Here is a 15,377-nt window from a genome sequence, read left to right on the forward strand (position 1 = left end):
TTTATTTCTTATTTTGTGAAGATAGTAGAAGTTTTATTTTCTTTACTTCTCAGAATTCCGTCTGGCCTACCAGATGCCTAGCTCTTAAAAGGACCTCGTGCTCTGCACTGATGGACTCTGGCAGAGTTTGGGGGATTTGGGGAGAGGGGCAGCGGTGGTGAAGAGGAGGCAGTCCTACACTTTAAGTGAGAAAAGTACAAAAAACGGTCTCTAAAGCACAGCTGCCAATGTCAGTGGACTTGCTTCATTCTTGAAATTCACCTGGTCAGGATGAACAGGTTCAATGTGAAGTTCATTTTTCAATTCATTCTATCTCATCTGAGTACCTACTCTGGGATCATGGACTGTACAGAAATTAGGACTTGAAACTGTCCTTTGCCACCTCCTCCCTTTTCCTTATGGAGTACAGAACAATGGCTCTGGGCAGGGCCAGCTTCAGGTGTGCACCACGCATTGGGTCAGTGGCACAGAACCCCGTGCTTAGAAGAATGTGGTCAATGCTCTGCTGTAGCCCTTCCTGACTTTTAAATAAGGGGGCCCCATATTTACATTTCATACTGAGGCTCAAGAATTATGTAGCTGGTCTTGCTCTTGGTAATGAAAGACTCCTTGAGGTGGTTCCCACAGTTTTCCATATCCCAGCCAGGACTCTCTTCACACTGTCTCCACTTCCATGGCTGGAGCCATAGTTTTTTCCTGGTCATAACTGTGGAAGGCAGGAAAAACTCACTTCTTAGGTCCTAACCCAAAATCATATTTTTTTCCTGTTAAAAATTGCTGTTCATCTTTAAGTAGCAACATGAGTCTTAAACAGGATTCAGTACTTCAGTGCAATGTGCTAAAATGATTCCGTTTTAAAGAAAACTCTTTAGGTTGATGCAAAAGTAATTGTGGTTTTTTGCACAATCACCTTTTTTGTTTTGTTTTGTTTTGAGATGGAGTCTCACTCTGTTGCCCAGGCTGGAGTGCAGTGGCACAATCTTGGCTCACTGCAACCTCTGCCTCCTGGGCTCAAACAATTCTCCTGCCTCAGCCTCCCAAGTAGCTGGCATTACAGGTGCCCGCCACCATGCTTGGCTAGTTGTTGTATTTTTAGTAGAGACAAGGTTTCACCGTGTTGGCTAGGCTAGTCTCCAACTCCAGACCTCAAGTGATCCACCTGCCTCAGCCTCCCAAAGTGCTGGCATTACAAGGCATGAGCCACCGTGCCCAGCCTAAACCGCAATTACTTTTGCACTAACCTAAAAAAGTTTCCCTATGAGTCCCACCTAGGCCAAAGGAAGGGAAGGGAAGGGAAGGCCAACACAAGAACAACATCTTCACTCCTTAAAACTCTTAAACATATAGGCTCCCACATCGCATACACTAACATCTCTGCTAATGTGTGAAATAAATTTCTGGCACAAAAATCCTAACATATTCATTAAAAACAACAGGAAAGCAAGTTCTACCAAACACCACAATCAACCCACTGATATTTACCGACAGCCTTCCCTCACCCCCACCCCCAACCCCACTGTGGGACTTCAAAGGACAGAATATTTTTGTGAAAACAGCATTTGTTTGCTTTTTTTTCTTTTAAGGGATGAAAGTGCGAGATCTAAATCAATTCTAATATATTTCAAATATATTCATTATCATGCACTAAAAGAGAGTTCCCATTTTGTGGTTCTCCAAGGAGAGTGACAGAGCCTTGTTTGTAACGGCCCCGGGCATAAGCAATCATTGTGTAGCTTAATTAGATATTCCCCATGCTAGTGTGAGGGACATATGTCCATTCACTGTGACAAACACTGACAGCGGCCGGCGCTTTCATGATCCTGCTCTATGCAGATAAAGGCAACGCAAGTGCGGGCTCTCCCAAGGACCTGTGGCCCCAGCCGGCCCCGGCACAATCAGCCCGCATTCACCGATTGGTTCCAGTTTATTAACAGCCTATGAACTTCTCATCTGCTCCCGGACTGGTTAGGACTGTCACCTGCAACTGCCAGGCCAGAAAAGGCTTTTCCACTCCTCGGGATCCGAGCGGATCTGGGTCTGCACTTTGTATTTTCCAACACAAAGAACAATGGATTTGAGGAGTTGTAAACTGCAAGGGTGGAAAAGCAGATCACGTTTTAGGTGGGTCCATCCCTGTGGGGAAGGCCACCCCACAGTCAGAGGGAAGACAACTAGAAGCTAAATTAGACTTGGCTAATTTTAAAAGCTACTTAAATTCTTATAGTTCCAATTTTTAAATATACCTTCAAATGAATAGCAGTGGAGGGGAAGGTCCAAATGGGGAAAAGTCTTGGCCCATGTCCTCACCTTCTCTTTGGAAAAGGCAAACTATGAAAACGGGGGATGAATACCAGAATGTCCCTGGGTCCCCAGTATTCTCTTCTACACCCCACCTTAGAAGTCTGTCTCCGCCTTCTTCTCAGAACCGAGTCCAACTTTTTTTTAGCCAAAAACCTGTTTTGATCAGGAATTCTCCCTGACTTTTTTCTCCTCTGGGAAAATGTGTATTCATTAGCTCAGGCTGCCATAGCAAAGTATAGCAAACTGGGTCGTTTAAGCAACAGCCATTTGTTGGCTCACAGTTCTGGAAGCCAGAAGTATAAAATCCAGCTGTCAATTGAGTTGGTTCCTTCCATGAGGGAAGGATCTGTTCCAGGCCCCTCTCCTTGGCTTCTAGAGGGCTGTCTTCTCCATGGGTCTTCACGTCATCTTCCCTCCATATGTGTCTGTCTCTGTGTCCAAATTTCCCCTTTGCTGAAGGACATGAGGCACAATGGATGAGGACCCACACTAATGAAATCATTTTAACTTGGTTACCTCTTTAACTTGATTACCTCTACTTCCAAATACAGTCAGTTTCTGAGGTACTGGGTGGCAGAATTCCAACATATCTTACTCCCAAGATGTGCTGGGAAAGGTATCTTTCTTCCATTTCTTAAGGGACCTAATACAAAAGCACCACTTGCTGTAACTCCCCACCCAGACTGGAGATATATTAGGTCCCCGGCCAAATATCAACCCCATCCTCTAAGATCATTGCAAAATAGACCACTTTCAAATAGAGAGAGGCCCTCTCTGTCTTTGTCTTCTACTGTTACATAGGGGCTACTCTGGTGGAATTTGAGTCTCTAAGCATGGTCCAATTCTATTTCAAAGAGAGCCGGAACTTGAAAAGACCTAAGAGAAGAGTTGAACCCCTCTGTGCAATGGGCCCAAAGGGGAAACGGCCTGAGGTCACCACGCTAGTTAGTGATAGAACGGGGTCTAGAATCCAGGCGGCATTCAGCTCCTCTGATGGGTCCACAGAGCAGTAGGAAGTCTTGATGCCAGCTTGTGAGGGAACCCCTCAGTTTAACCCTCTGAGACTAGACAGCTCGCAGGCACCCTTGACTGGCTTTTCTCTCCTCTTTATAGGGAATCCAGGAGTCCCCCGTCTGGACCACTAAAGAAAGGCACACTGTCAACTTGCATCAGTGCAATGCTTCCACTAACTGGACAGATCTAGAATTAAGGCGCCAAAGAAAGAGGTCCACCTGGTCAGTTGATAATTGATGCTCTTTCTAATTGCAAGTTAATGGGCTCTTGAAGTCTGGCACATCTGAGTTTGCACCACCATCTACCAGCAGTGTAACTGGCATCCACCATTTAACCTCAGCTTCTTTGTAAAATTACTACCTCTCCCAGTTGTCATGAGAATGGACATCAATAATGCATATACATTTTTTGATAGCTACCCAGTAACATAACTGACCTTAAAAGAGGTCATTTTTATTAGTTATCCTCCTTAGGCAGAAATGCATTGGTCACATGGTGGACCCAGAAAAGGGAAATTGTTTTACACAAATTAAAACAAAGCAAACCTTTATTTTCCTCTTATCCAAAGCTATTTCAGAGAATAAATAATCAGGAAGCAGCTGTCAAGAGAGGTAGATGAATGATTAGTTTTCCCAGATATCACTTCATTCCACTCCTACAGACCATAAGCTGGCAGAATTGATCAATAGGAATAATTTAAGAATGCTGCCTATGGGCACTCCAATGAACTTATCCCCATTAGTTGTAGATAACCACTGTGGTAGGACAGAAGAAAATAGATGTAATGTCAATACAAGTATCAACTGGAAAGGTTCTCCCAAATTAAATAATTAGCCTGGAAGAGAAACCCCAATGTCTGACGAGGACTCAATGGTCCATTTGTGAGGTGAACATGAATCCCTTCCAAGGAGGCAGCTCCCTTTGAATGCTTCTACCAAAGTTTTCCATAATCTTTGGTGTCTATGAGGTCAGCAGGTCAGGTTATTGTCACTCTAATATTGTTCCACGGGTCATGGGGTCAAGAGATTCCCAGAGTCACATGGCAGAGCCAAGACCAGGACCAGGGCTTCTGCCACTGGACTAGGCTCATCCCTTTCACTGTTCCAGACTGTTCTAGATTATTCCAGACTGTTCCACACTGTTCCACACTCTGATTTGTGCCTTGGGGCCCAAAACAGGGTAGCCTGAAAAACTGCCACATACTGTTTTCAGGCATATTCCAAATGTCTAAGAGATTTACAGAGCCATTTTGTCTTTACTATTAATGAAGGTGACGACTGGCCACTGTCAACCTCACTGATGTGAAAACAAAATAACTCTACAAATCTCTTAGACAGAAGAATAGAAACTGGGCATGCCCCGGCATGAGGTTATTTCAGAGTCACCTGAAGGTCCTCCATCTCCCACCTCCCCAGTTATAATGTTTTGAACTTTTTACTTCCTTGGATGTCTCAAATATCCATAGAGCTTAGATGCAAATGTTTGTAAAAAACAAAAAAATTCAAGGAGCTTCCTCAGCAGTTTACCTCCATGTGATATGCCTACATCCAATACAGATACACCTAGTCAAATGCACTTCCCATGCCCAAAGGGGTAGACAGCTCTTCTTGTTGTATGTGGTTGGCAGGGGCAGTCAGACCCATGGAAACATTTTTACAGTTAGGAAATGCAGGCAAGAGTTATGCACATACAAGGTTGGGGGCTGTTTCAATTCTATATTGTGGCAGAGCAAACCATCGCTAAACTTAGTGACTTACAACCACCAGTTCATGACTTCTCAAGACCCTGAGGGTGGGGAGTCTGGAGAGGGTATCATGGGGATGGCTCCCCTCTGCTCCATGTGCGGGGCTGGAATGTCCATGATGGCTTCTTCCCTCCCGTGTCTGGTGCCTCAGCTAGGCTCAGTCAGGGTCACCACTTAGTAATTGGCACAGATGGCTTAAATGGAGGGGGTTGGCTGGATCTGCTCAGTGGTGGGCTCACAAGGCCTTGGGTTAAGGTCTGAGGTCTTGGGTTCCTTTCCTGTCTCTCCATGCAGACTCAGGGCATCTCTCCCTCTCTCCATGTGGCCCCTCTGGCTGAGCTTCTGAAATGGCAACTGCCTTCCAAAAACACAAAAGTGAAGGCTGCCAGACTTCCTTAAGGTTTAGGCCCAGAACAGGCATAACTTCACTTCCATTGCATTCTGTTGACTAAAGTGTGTCATGCAGCCAGCCCAGATTTAATCTGGAAGGGAATTACACATCGGCATGGGTGCTGGAGGCGTGCTGCAGTGGGGGCTATCCTTGGAAGCCAGTTACCTTAGGAGCTCACTCTTTCCACCTTCCGCCCCTGCAAGGGCTGAACGGATCAGTCTCCATCTTTGAGTGGTGCTCCCCTCAGGAAAGCACAGGAGAGGCTGGGTCTGCCATTCCCCCCATTTCCCCCGGGAACGTAATTCTCAGCCATCTGAGAGCACTGGCAGTGGATGAACATGGATGGCACCATCTAGCCACGGATGGAAACTTCTCCCTGTGCAAATGTGAACAAAAGCAGTTTGCAGTATGTAAGCAATTGCTCAAGGCTGATAACAGCCTCAGGGGGAAGTCCAACATGAGAAACCAGAGGCTGCCTGGTCTCCACGGACTCTGAGTGGGGACTTGTGCATATCTAGCAGAGGAGAACAGAGGATCTGACCACCTTTGTACAGCAGGCTGGAGTTGAGCCCCCTCGGGATTTGGCATCTGGTGATAAATGGAGGCTGGCTGCACATGAGCACTGTCTGTCTGAGGCTGTGCAGTAACCCCAAAAGGACAGTGGTGGACAGGATTCCCCTCAAATGGGAAAAGATAAACAGGAAGTGTGGGGCGGGGTATTGGAGTCTGTTATGTCCACTGTGGATGTTTTGTTTCCCCAAGGCCACAGATGCCTCTATAAAAGACGTGTGGTTGGCCAAGCATGGTGGCTCATGCCTATAATCCTAGCACTTTGGGAGGCTGAGGCTGGAGGATCGCTTGAGGCCAGGAGTTTGAGACTAGCCTGGGCAACATAGTGAGACCCCCATCTCTATGGAAAATAAAAAATGAAGATGTGTGGCAGAGATTTCTCTTTACGCAGCCAAACAGTCTGAAGGTAATTAATAACTCCTGATGGCTGGATTTTCATTCATTCAACAAGTACTTATCCTGGACTTTATATGTTCCAGGCACAGTCCTGGGGACAAGAATATTTACAATATAATTTGAGGCTGGAAAGAAAGCAAAGCTTACAGGGGAAAAGGATGGTTACTACATGGATACTGGGGCAGGGAAGGCAGCTCAGATAAGATGACTTTGGAGGAGAAACCTGGAGAAGTGTGAATACCCTGAGGCTCTGCAGGACAGGTGGTCCAAGGACAGAAAACTACAAGAGCAATGGTGCAGAGGCAGGAGCGAGGCTGGGGTGATGCAGAAAGGTCCATGCGGCCTGTGCAGTTGGAGCAAGGTAACTGCAGTGCTGGGGCTGGGAGCAGGGATGGAGAAGGGGCAGGACAGGGAGTCTGAGAAGCAGACAGACCCTCCCCCCACCCCACCCCTGTGCAGTCTCAAGGCCTCTCTCTCTCTCTCTCTCTCTCTGTCTCTCTCTCAATGTAGCCCCAAGCAAGACTCTCTGACTTCTAATACAGCCACTGCTTCCAAAAACCCAAAAGCTCAGGGGTCAGGTTGGGTAGAACCTTTTGGGCCCTTGGATTTAATTCTCAGTGTGTTAGAAAGCTACAAACGCTTTCAAGAGAGAACAGACAACCTGCCTGATTTACATTTTGTTTGGAGTTGAAGCCAGGGTGGTCTCCTCCGATGTATATTAGGGGAAGCTTGGATATTGGTCATTTATCCAGAAGAAAGGAAAAACTGAAGGGTCAAATGAGGCTACTCTGAATATTGTGAGACGCAGGAGAAAGAAGAGAAATAAGTCCCCATGGCCCGTATCCCATCCCTCTCCTCTCTGCACCCCTAGTCTTGTGCTGCAGGCCTCGTGCACGTGCACAGGATGGGGGCAAGCTCTGGGAGGACCGGTCCCCATGGTCCTGAATACTCCTCAGCCATGGAAAGGGGCACAGCCAGTCAGGGCCCAAGTGGGGTCTCTGCAGTCCAGGCCCAGGGCAGGTGGCTGAGTCGGAGCATTCAGGGGCAGGTCTGATTCCAACCACGACCACAGAGAACAGGAGGCACCAGGCATGCACTATCAGGCCGTAATCTGGATGATCAGTCCTTTCCGCACTTGGCACACAGTCTCCCACAGACATGCAGCCAAGGTGTAGCCTCAGCATTGGGGATATTTGCAACATCCATATGGCTTCCAGAGCAAGACAGCAGGGAGGGTGAGAACAGGGAGCAGTGTGGGAAATGGGTGGGCTCAGAGGCCTGCCCAGGAGTTCTTGGCCAGGGTGGAGAACCCGTCTGCAGTACAGTGCTGGGGGAGGCCGGGGAAGGAGGCTCGGTGTGAACAGCTGAAGAGCCAACAGAGTGGGCACAATGTGGGCTGTCGCCAGCTCACGATGCCTCCCTTTCTCGGGGCTGTAGTCAGCGTCTACGATTAGTAAGACATAGAGAAGTCATTCACCAGAAGTCCTCCTAGAAAAAGCACTGCTTTTGACTGGAAGAGAACGATGAGTCGCAAGAGTGCGCTAAGTTAAACATGTGTCTTCGGAAGAGGGTGAGTTCTGTTAGCTGGTGGGCAGGGGGATGGGGCTGGGGGCTGGGGCCAGGATTGTGCTGAATTAATATGCGTAATAACACGGGGAGGAGCCAGAGAGATTGGAAAGGCAAAAGGGTGGAAAGAGCAAAACTTAACATGGGTAGTGGATGCTGGAGAGAGAAGTAAATGGGGAGCTGGGGTTGTCTGTTGAGTGTGTTGTTTACAGTGCAAACCTCCAGAGGCCCATGAAAGTATCCTGAACCCACACTACTGCAGATGGGCTGAGAGGCGGCATAAAGGCGGGGCTGGGGAGTGACAAAAAAGCTGTATCCCGAGAGCATCCCAGCGAGCCTCTCCAGCAGCAGCCATCCCCCTGTGCCCCACTGGGTTCCACCAGCTCAGAGCAGGGAGGGCCTGAAACAGATGAAACCAAGAAGCAGCCAGTGATGGGTGACCCAGCCAGCTGGAACCCAGCCCAGGGCAGGGGGCACCAGGAATCTCTTGTCCTTGGCAGAGACACGGTTTTGATCCAGGCTAATACTGATTTCTGATACTCTCAGCACTGCAGAATTTTAGACCTGAAGAGGGACAGCTACCTCAGTTCTTCCCTTTGGTACAGGGCACATGAATCCTGCTCTGTTGGCAGGAGTCCAACGATGCAGGCAAGTCCCTGGTCTGGTAAAGCAAAGGAAAACTTGCCCTAAACGCTCCACAGAACTTAAAAGCATTCACCACTCAAATTGGGAAGAATCACGGGAGTTAATAATGGTGTTATTGCTCTTCTTAAATGTTATTAATAGTGATATAATACTTCCTGTCTCCTCATTTGGAGACAAGCAGCTGCCATGCGCCAGGATAATGAAGGTCATAATAGGGGAGGAAGGAGCATGAAATTGACTCTGACCTTAGTCTCCGTGCAATGTGGGAAGCAGTGCCAGTTGCCACAGCTGCACCGCTTTCCCTCCCATCAGCAGGGAGTTGATGGGAGGCCAAGCCCACCCAGGGGAGATTCTAGAATATTCTAGCACCATGAGGCTGGACTGCATCCCATCCTGGCAAGAAAATTCTAGTGATCAAGAGATCATCATTCTGCAAACTTCCTGGGAAGGTTTTTCTGATCAAAGAACTGCGGGTGTCCAATCCTGCTGTATATGTTAACATGTATGAGCACCGAGGCAAGAGGCACAGTGTAAGAGACTCAGAGAACAATTCTTTCCTGTCTGTCTTAGCCAGGGCCCTGCATCAAGTGTTACTGGACTGGCCTCAGCTTCCTCATCTGCAAAACAAACAGTTGTCTGCCCAACCCCATAGGAGTTCCGTAAGGCTAAAATGAGATAACAGATGTGAAGGTGGTTTGCAAAAAATAAGTGTGGGGCTATTCCTCTGCAGGAAGCATCTCCATGACAGCTGGTTAGAGGTGACCACAGACCTCTGTGCAGAGCGTGCACCCGCAAACCTGGACTTCAAAGCAGCCTCTTTTGCTGAGCTAGCTCTGCCCCTGCCCAACACCTGTTGGGAAATCTCAGGTTGCAACATTTCTGAAAACACGTTCTGACTAATTGACAGACCAGAGGAAGGCAATGCACCAGTGTCTCAATCCTTCTAGAAACTGCTATTAAAAACAGAAGACTGCAGGGAGGGTGTAGATCACAGTGGCTGTGGCTGGGGAATTTTCCCTATTTTACCCCTTCCTTTCCCCCAACCACCTTGCTTGTCCTTCCATCCTGTTCCCGTTCCCTATTCCATACATAATGGTCTCGTGACTCTACCTCTCTGCCTGTCCGTTTCTCGACCCCCCAACCCACCCATTCCTTCTGCTTATCAAACCCCTTCCAAGACACTTCAGCTGCCAACAACCTCTCCTTCACCCAGCTCTCAAAAGTAAAGCCTTGCTGTCCTCCAAACTGTGGTCCTCGGACCAAAGCATCAGTACCACCCGGGTACTTTATCAAAATGAAGAACCTTGGGCTCCACCCCTACCCACTGAACCAGACTCCAGACTTTGCATTTTAATAAGATCTACTAGTGCATATGTGTGCTCAGGTCTACAGCAGCTCCGATGACCCCCGCCCCCCCTCCAACAGAACTAACACACAGGCTTCACCCCTCGTCCATACCACTGTTTGGCATTTCGTGGTAACCTGATATTGCTAGGCAGATGTTCACCTAGGCATCCTTCATATCCCCAAACAGATTACAAATGATTAGAAGGCAGGGAGCCCACACTTTCTCCAAGGGCCTGGAACAGGGCTCTGCACCACAGCAGATGACTGACCGAAGTCCCCTGAATGGGTCAGAGGTCTTTGATCAGTCAATCTAGATTCTTCCTCTTCACTCATTCATCCAAGTCCTTATTAAGCAGCTACTCGGGGACCAACTCTGTCCAAGCACCGGGGATCCAGCTGAGAACGGGGCTTTCATGGAAGCCTCTAGAGCGGGAGGAACAGTCACATACAAACAAGTAGGCAAGTAGGTGCTGAGGTGGCTTTAGCTGCTGCTGAGTGCCAAGAGGAAAATAAAGCAGAGAGGAGTGGCCACAGAGTAACTGACTGGGAGGGTGGCCATTGGGTTGGGTGGTCTGAGAAGGTCTCTTTGGGGGCTCACATTTTCACTAAGATCTCAACATTGAGAAGACCTGGAGGGAGGCTTCAGGCAGAAGGAACAGTTGGAGCCAAGGTCAGACAGAAGAATCGGCTTGGCCCATGTTCCAAGCACATCGCTTCTTCACCCTGCCCCATTCCAGGTGATCACACACCCACCGCATGTCATCCATCCACCCCCTCTCCCAGGGGCAGGACCGATCCGAGGTCTCAGGCTCTTCTGAATCTGTCCCCATCACCAATGAGCAGCCCGCCCGAAAGGCAGGACATCCGCCCCTACTCGTTTCCTCATTGTTTTCTCCAAAGCCGACTTTGCTGTTTCCTTAAGCATGGCTGGGCACTCCATCAAATATTCATGTGCCTAAGTGACATGGATATGGAAGGAAGGTTTCTTGTAAAATTCAAATTCAGTCTCATGATCCCTGATGGGACCTGCTTAGGTCATCTTGGCCCTCACTATTCACTACTTGAAGTGTGGTCCTCTGACCGGCATCAGCTTCATCTACAAGCTTATTAAAAATACCCCAGGTGTCTTGTTGTTCACCCCTTGTCCCAGCTATTCAGGAGGCTGAGGCAGGATGATCACTTGGGCCTAGGAGTTTGGGGCTGCAGTGAGCTATGAACACATCTATGAATAGTCACGGCACTCCCAGCTGGGCAACACAGCAAGACCCCATCTCTAAAAGAGAAAAAAGAAAAGAAAAACAGAATCTCAACCCCCACTCAAACCCACTGAAAGAGAATCTGCACTTGAACAAGATCCCCAAGTAATCTAACCTAGAGCAGAGTTCTGCCTTCAGACTCCAGGTCCCCAGAAATCACCAAAATAAGCTACACAGAACAGTGAACATGATGGTGAGCCACATACACATCAGATCTTTGCTTTAAAAATCTCTTGTGAGTTGGGTGTCATTATGAGCTTCATTTACAGGTGAATTAACTCAGGCACATGGAAGTTGAGTCACTCACCCAAGTTCATAAACTTGGAAGTGGCAGGGCTAAGTTAGAGCCCTGGGGGACTCACTGCAGACCTGTGCTCTAACACATAGGAGGAGTGAGGCTCAGAGGCTGTATCTATTTGCCAGGGCTGACATCAACAAAGTGCCACAGACTAGGTGGCTTAAACAACAGAAATGTCCTGCCTCCCAGTTCTGGAGGCCAGAAGTCCAAGGTCAAGGGGTCGGCAGGGTGGTTTCCTCTGAGGCTGTGAGAGACGATCTGCTCCAGGCCCTCCTCAGCGTCTGGAGTTTGCTGGCGATCTTTGAGCTTCTTCGTCTTGCAAGGTCACCCTGATCTCAGTGTCACCCCAATCTCTGCCTTCATCTTCACATGGAGTTCTCACTGTGTGAGTGTCTGTGTTCAATTTCTCCCTTTTATAAGGACACCAGTCATGTTGCATTAGAAGCCTACCCTAGTGACCTCATCTTAACTAATTACCTCCGCAATGACCCTATTTCCAAGTAAGGTCACATTCTGAGGGACTGGGGGTTAAGACTTCAACATGAATTTGGGGGACACAGTCAACTCATAACAAGGCTCAGTAAAATGATAATGACAGCTAATGCTGTCCTCACGTTCTCAGTGCCTTACAGATACCACCTCACCCTCCTAGGAGATAAATTCGATTTTCATTCTTGTTCTGCAGATAGAGGAAACTGAGGTACTGACAGGTAAGCATCTATTCCCAAGTCACACGGTTAATAAGTAAGGCAGCCAGGATTCCAACGCAGGTAGCCTGGCCTCAAAGCTGGCATGACAGCTTTCTCTCTCCAAGGGTGTCTAGGAGCACACTGAGCTCCCATCTCTACAATTTCTTTTCCTTTCTTTCCTTCCTTTCCTTCCTTTTTTTCCTTCCTTCCTTCCTTCCTTCCTTCCTTCCTTCCTTCCTTCTTTCCTTCCTTCCTTCCTTTCTTTTTTTTTTGAAGGAGTTTCACTCCTGTTGCCCAGGCTGGAGTGCAATGGTGTGATCTCGGCTCACTGCAACCTCCACCTCCCAGGCTCAAGCGATTCTCTTTCCTCAGCCTCCTGAGTAACTAGGATTACAGGTGCCCATCACCATGCCCAGCTAATTTTGTATTTTTAGTAGAGATGGGGTTTCACCATGTTGGCCAGGCTGGTCTTGAACTCCTGACCTCAGGTGATCTGCCTGCCTTGGCCCCCCAAAGTGCTGGGATTACAGGTGTGAGCCAATGTGTCCAGCTACAATTTCTTTAGCAAGTTTTTGCTGGATTTTGGCTTAGTGTCCAGGACAGCATCCCTGAAACAGGGTCATATGAGTGGAACATCTTGGGTATTCAGCGAGCCCAGGGACAGAAGGGTCTGGAAACCGCATATGCTGGATGCAGAGAAGGCACACACTTACACAAACAGAGCTGGGATGCTGCGTTAGTCTGAATGGAAACCATGAATGAAGTAAGTGACAGGGCTCAGTTGGAGCCCCAAGGGTCTCACCACAGAGCCTGCACTCTAATATGTGGGAGGAGTCAGGTTCAGAGGTTGTATTAGCTATAGTGCCTGGCATATTGCAAGTACTCAATAAACATTAGCTACTATTAATCATTTTACTGAGATAATGCTATGTGCCAGGCTCTGGGTGGACATCTCACTTACATTTCTTTCTTTTCATCTCTCTCTCTCTCTCTCTCTCTCTCTCTCTCTCTCTCTCTCTCTCTCAGACAGGGTCTCGCTCTGTTGCCCAGGCTGGAGTGTAGTGGTGTGATCATGGCTCACTGCATCCTCAGCCTCCCGGGTTCCAGCAATTTTCCCACCCCAGCCTCTCAAGTAGCTGGGACAACAGGTGCACGCCACCACACCTGGCTGATTCTTGTATTTTTCCTAGAGATGGGTTTTCGCCATGTTGCCCAGGCTGATCTCGAACCCCTGACCTCAAGCGATCCACCCACCTTGGCCTCCCAAAGTACTAGGATTACAGGGGTGAGCCACTGCACCTGGCCGTCTCTTACATTTCCTTCTCAACTTTGCAACAACCCTAGGAGATAAATATTATTACTCCCATTCTAGAGATGAGGAAATTGAGGTTCAGATGAGTATAGCTGTTCTTATCCCCAATCGGAGGATCGGGACTCTTCTTTGTAAGACATAAATAGGCCATGTCTTTGAGCAGAAAAGCCTTAGAATATTGTAGGGAAGACGATTTGCATGTTTAACTTGGATAGTCCTCACCACTGAGTTAATATTTCCAGGTCAGAGCGCCTCCGAGAGAAAAAGGCGGTGGCCTTGGAGCTCCGGTCTCCTTAACTGCACCCTGGGAAGTCTTCACACCGCCTTTCTTTTTCCCCTGGTGGTCTAATCTGGAGTCAGATCCAGCCGTCAGCTCTCACAGACGGGGAAGGACCGGGAGCCAACGGGAAAACAACAGGTGAGCTTGTGAACAGTCCCCTTCTGTGTCTCGGGCAGGGTGTCTGCCCGGGCGACTGTGGGGCTGCACTGACTTCCAGAACCTTCTGCCTCTGCAGGTGTTTTAGGAACTTGGCCTCAGCGCTTCAGTGACCCATATTTTATTACCTTTCAGGTTTCTATAATTCATCATTCACTCCTTTCTGAAAACCTAGAATGAAAAAGTTTAGCAGCTCAGCGCCCCGGCCTCTCTCCATTCTCTCCCCAAACACATCGGCCTGTTTGTTCTCTTTCATCCCCGCTCTTCCTGTTGCATTCTGCCGGTTCAATGGGGAAGGAGTGAAACCGGATGGCTGGACCCAGTGCGGGGAAATGACTTCAGAGCCACCTTTGTTTCCCTCATTCCTTTGAGCGCACTTGGCCCCGCGTCTCTATGAAAGGGCTTGTTTGAACCATTCGGAACATCCAGCAAGCCAGAGATGCTGCGGCCAGAACCGCTCGCATCTTTTCAGGCTGCCTGAGACTCTGGGTTAAACTGCCAAATTTTTGCAACAAAACTAACCATGACATTGGACATTGTGTTATAAATTAGCCACAGCCTTCCAAGCAAATTGTCTCTTTTTATTGTATCAGTGTAAGCCTTGGAAACATTTGGCTTCAGCTACTACCTTCAGGGAGGCTCAGAGGATATTTTTGTTTTGCCCCAAACCAACTCTACAGACTCCAAGTAGCATGTGCTAATATCCATATCTTCATGCACGGTTATTCTTATCACACTCCCTCTGCGAACCTCTGTCAGTTACGTTTCATCTCTCTGTCTCACATCCACCAACCTGCTTTCAAGTTTTGATGTGGCAGAAACTCTCTCTGAACATCTATAAAACAAAGGATGCACTTCTCTTTTAGAATGCATTTCACGATAATTATGTGAAACTTCTTATAAAGAATAGTTCTTTTCACATATACAGTCAGAGATGTTAAAATGCATGTTTATTAGCAATGTATAGAATTGTATTGTTTGGTGCTCACAGAATCAATGTAGATTTCCACATTTGTTAGGTCATTCTGGGTGTGTACGTGTCGTGTGGGGAGAGAGGCCATGCCCATCTGTTTGAACTATGTCACCAAAAGCTAGATCAAGATTTTTAATTAGGCTGAGAGTGGCAGCTCACGCCTGTAATAACAGCACTCTGGGAGGCCAAGGCGGGTGGATCACTTCAGGTCAGGAGTTCCAGACCAGCCTGGCCAACATGGTGAAACCCTGTCTCTACTAAAAATACAAAAAATTAGCTGGGCATGGTGGCACATACCTGTAATCCCAGCTACTTGGAAGGCTGAGGCACAAGAATCGTTTGAACCTGGGAGGCGGAGGTTGCAGTGAGTGAGATCGCGCCACTGCACTCCAGCCTGGGTGACACAGTGAGGTTCTGTCTCAGGAAAAACAAACAAACA

The 15,377-nt window shown here is 48.1% G+C and overlaps 1 long non-coding RNA gene across 1 annotated transcript in view; it reads left to right on the top strand.

The window, feature by feature from the left end:
* LOC105472715 (uncharacterized) overlaps window positions 1-14,226 on the top strand; it is a 28,920-nt gene extending 14,694 nt beyond the window's left edge. Inside the window, exons 2-4 of the long non-coding RNA XR_011622801.1 lie at window positions 3,415-3,536; window positions 13,772-13,947; window positions 14,101-14,226. This is a non-coding gene — a long non-coding RNA (uncharacterized lncRNA). The remainder of the gene's footprint in view (window positions 1-3,414; window positions 3,537-13,771; window positions 13,948-14,100) is intronic.
* Window positions 14,227-15,377: the final 1,151 nt, after the last annotated feature.

The sequence above is a fragment of the Macaca nemestrina genome, chromosome 4 (assembly GCF_043159975.1).
Source record: "Macaca nemestrina isolate mMacNem1 chromosome 4, mMacNem.hap1, whole genome shotgun sequence".
NCBI classification, from domain to species: Eukaryota; Metazoa; Chordata; class Mammalia; order Primates; family Cercopithecidae; genus Macaca; species Macaca nemestrina.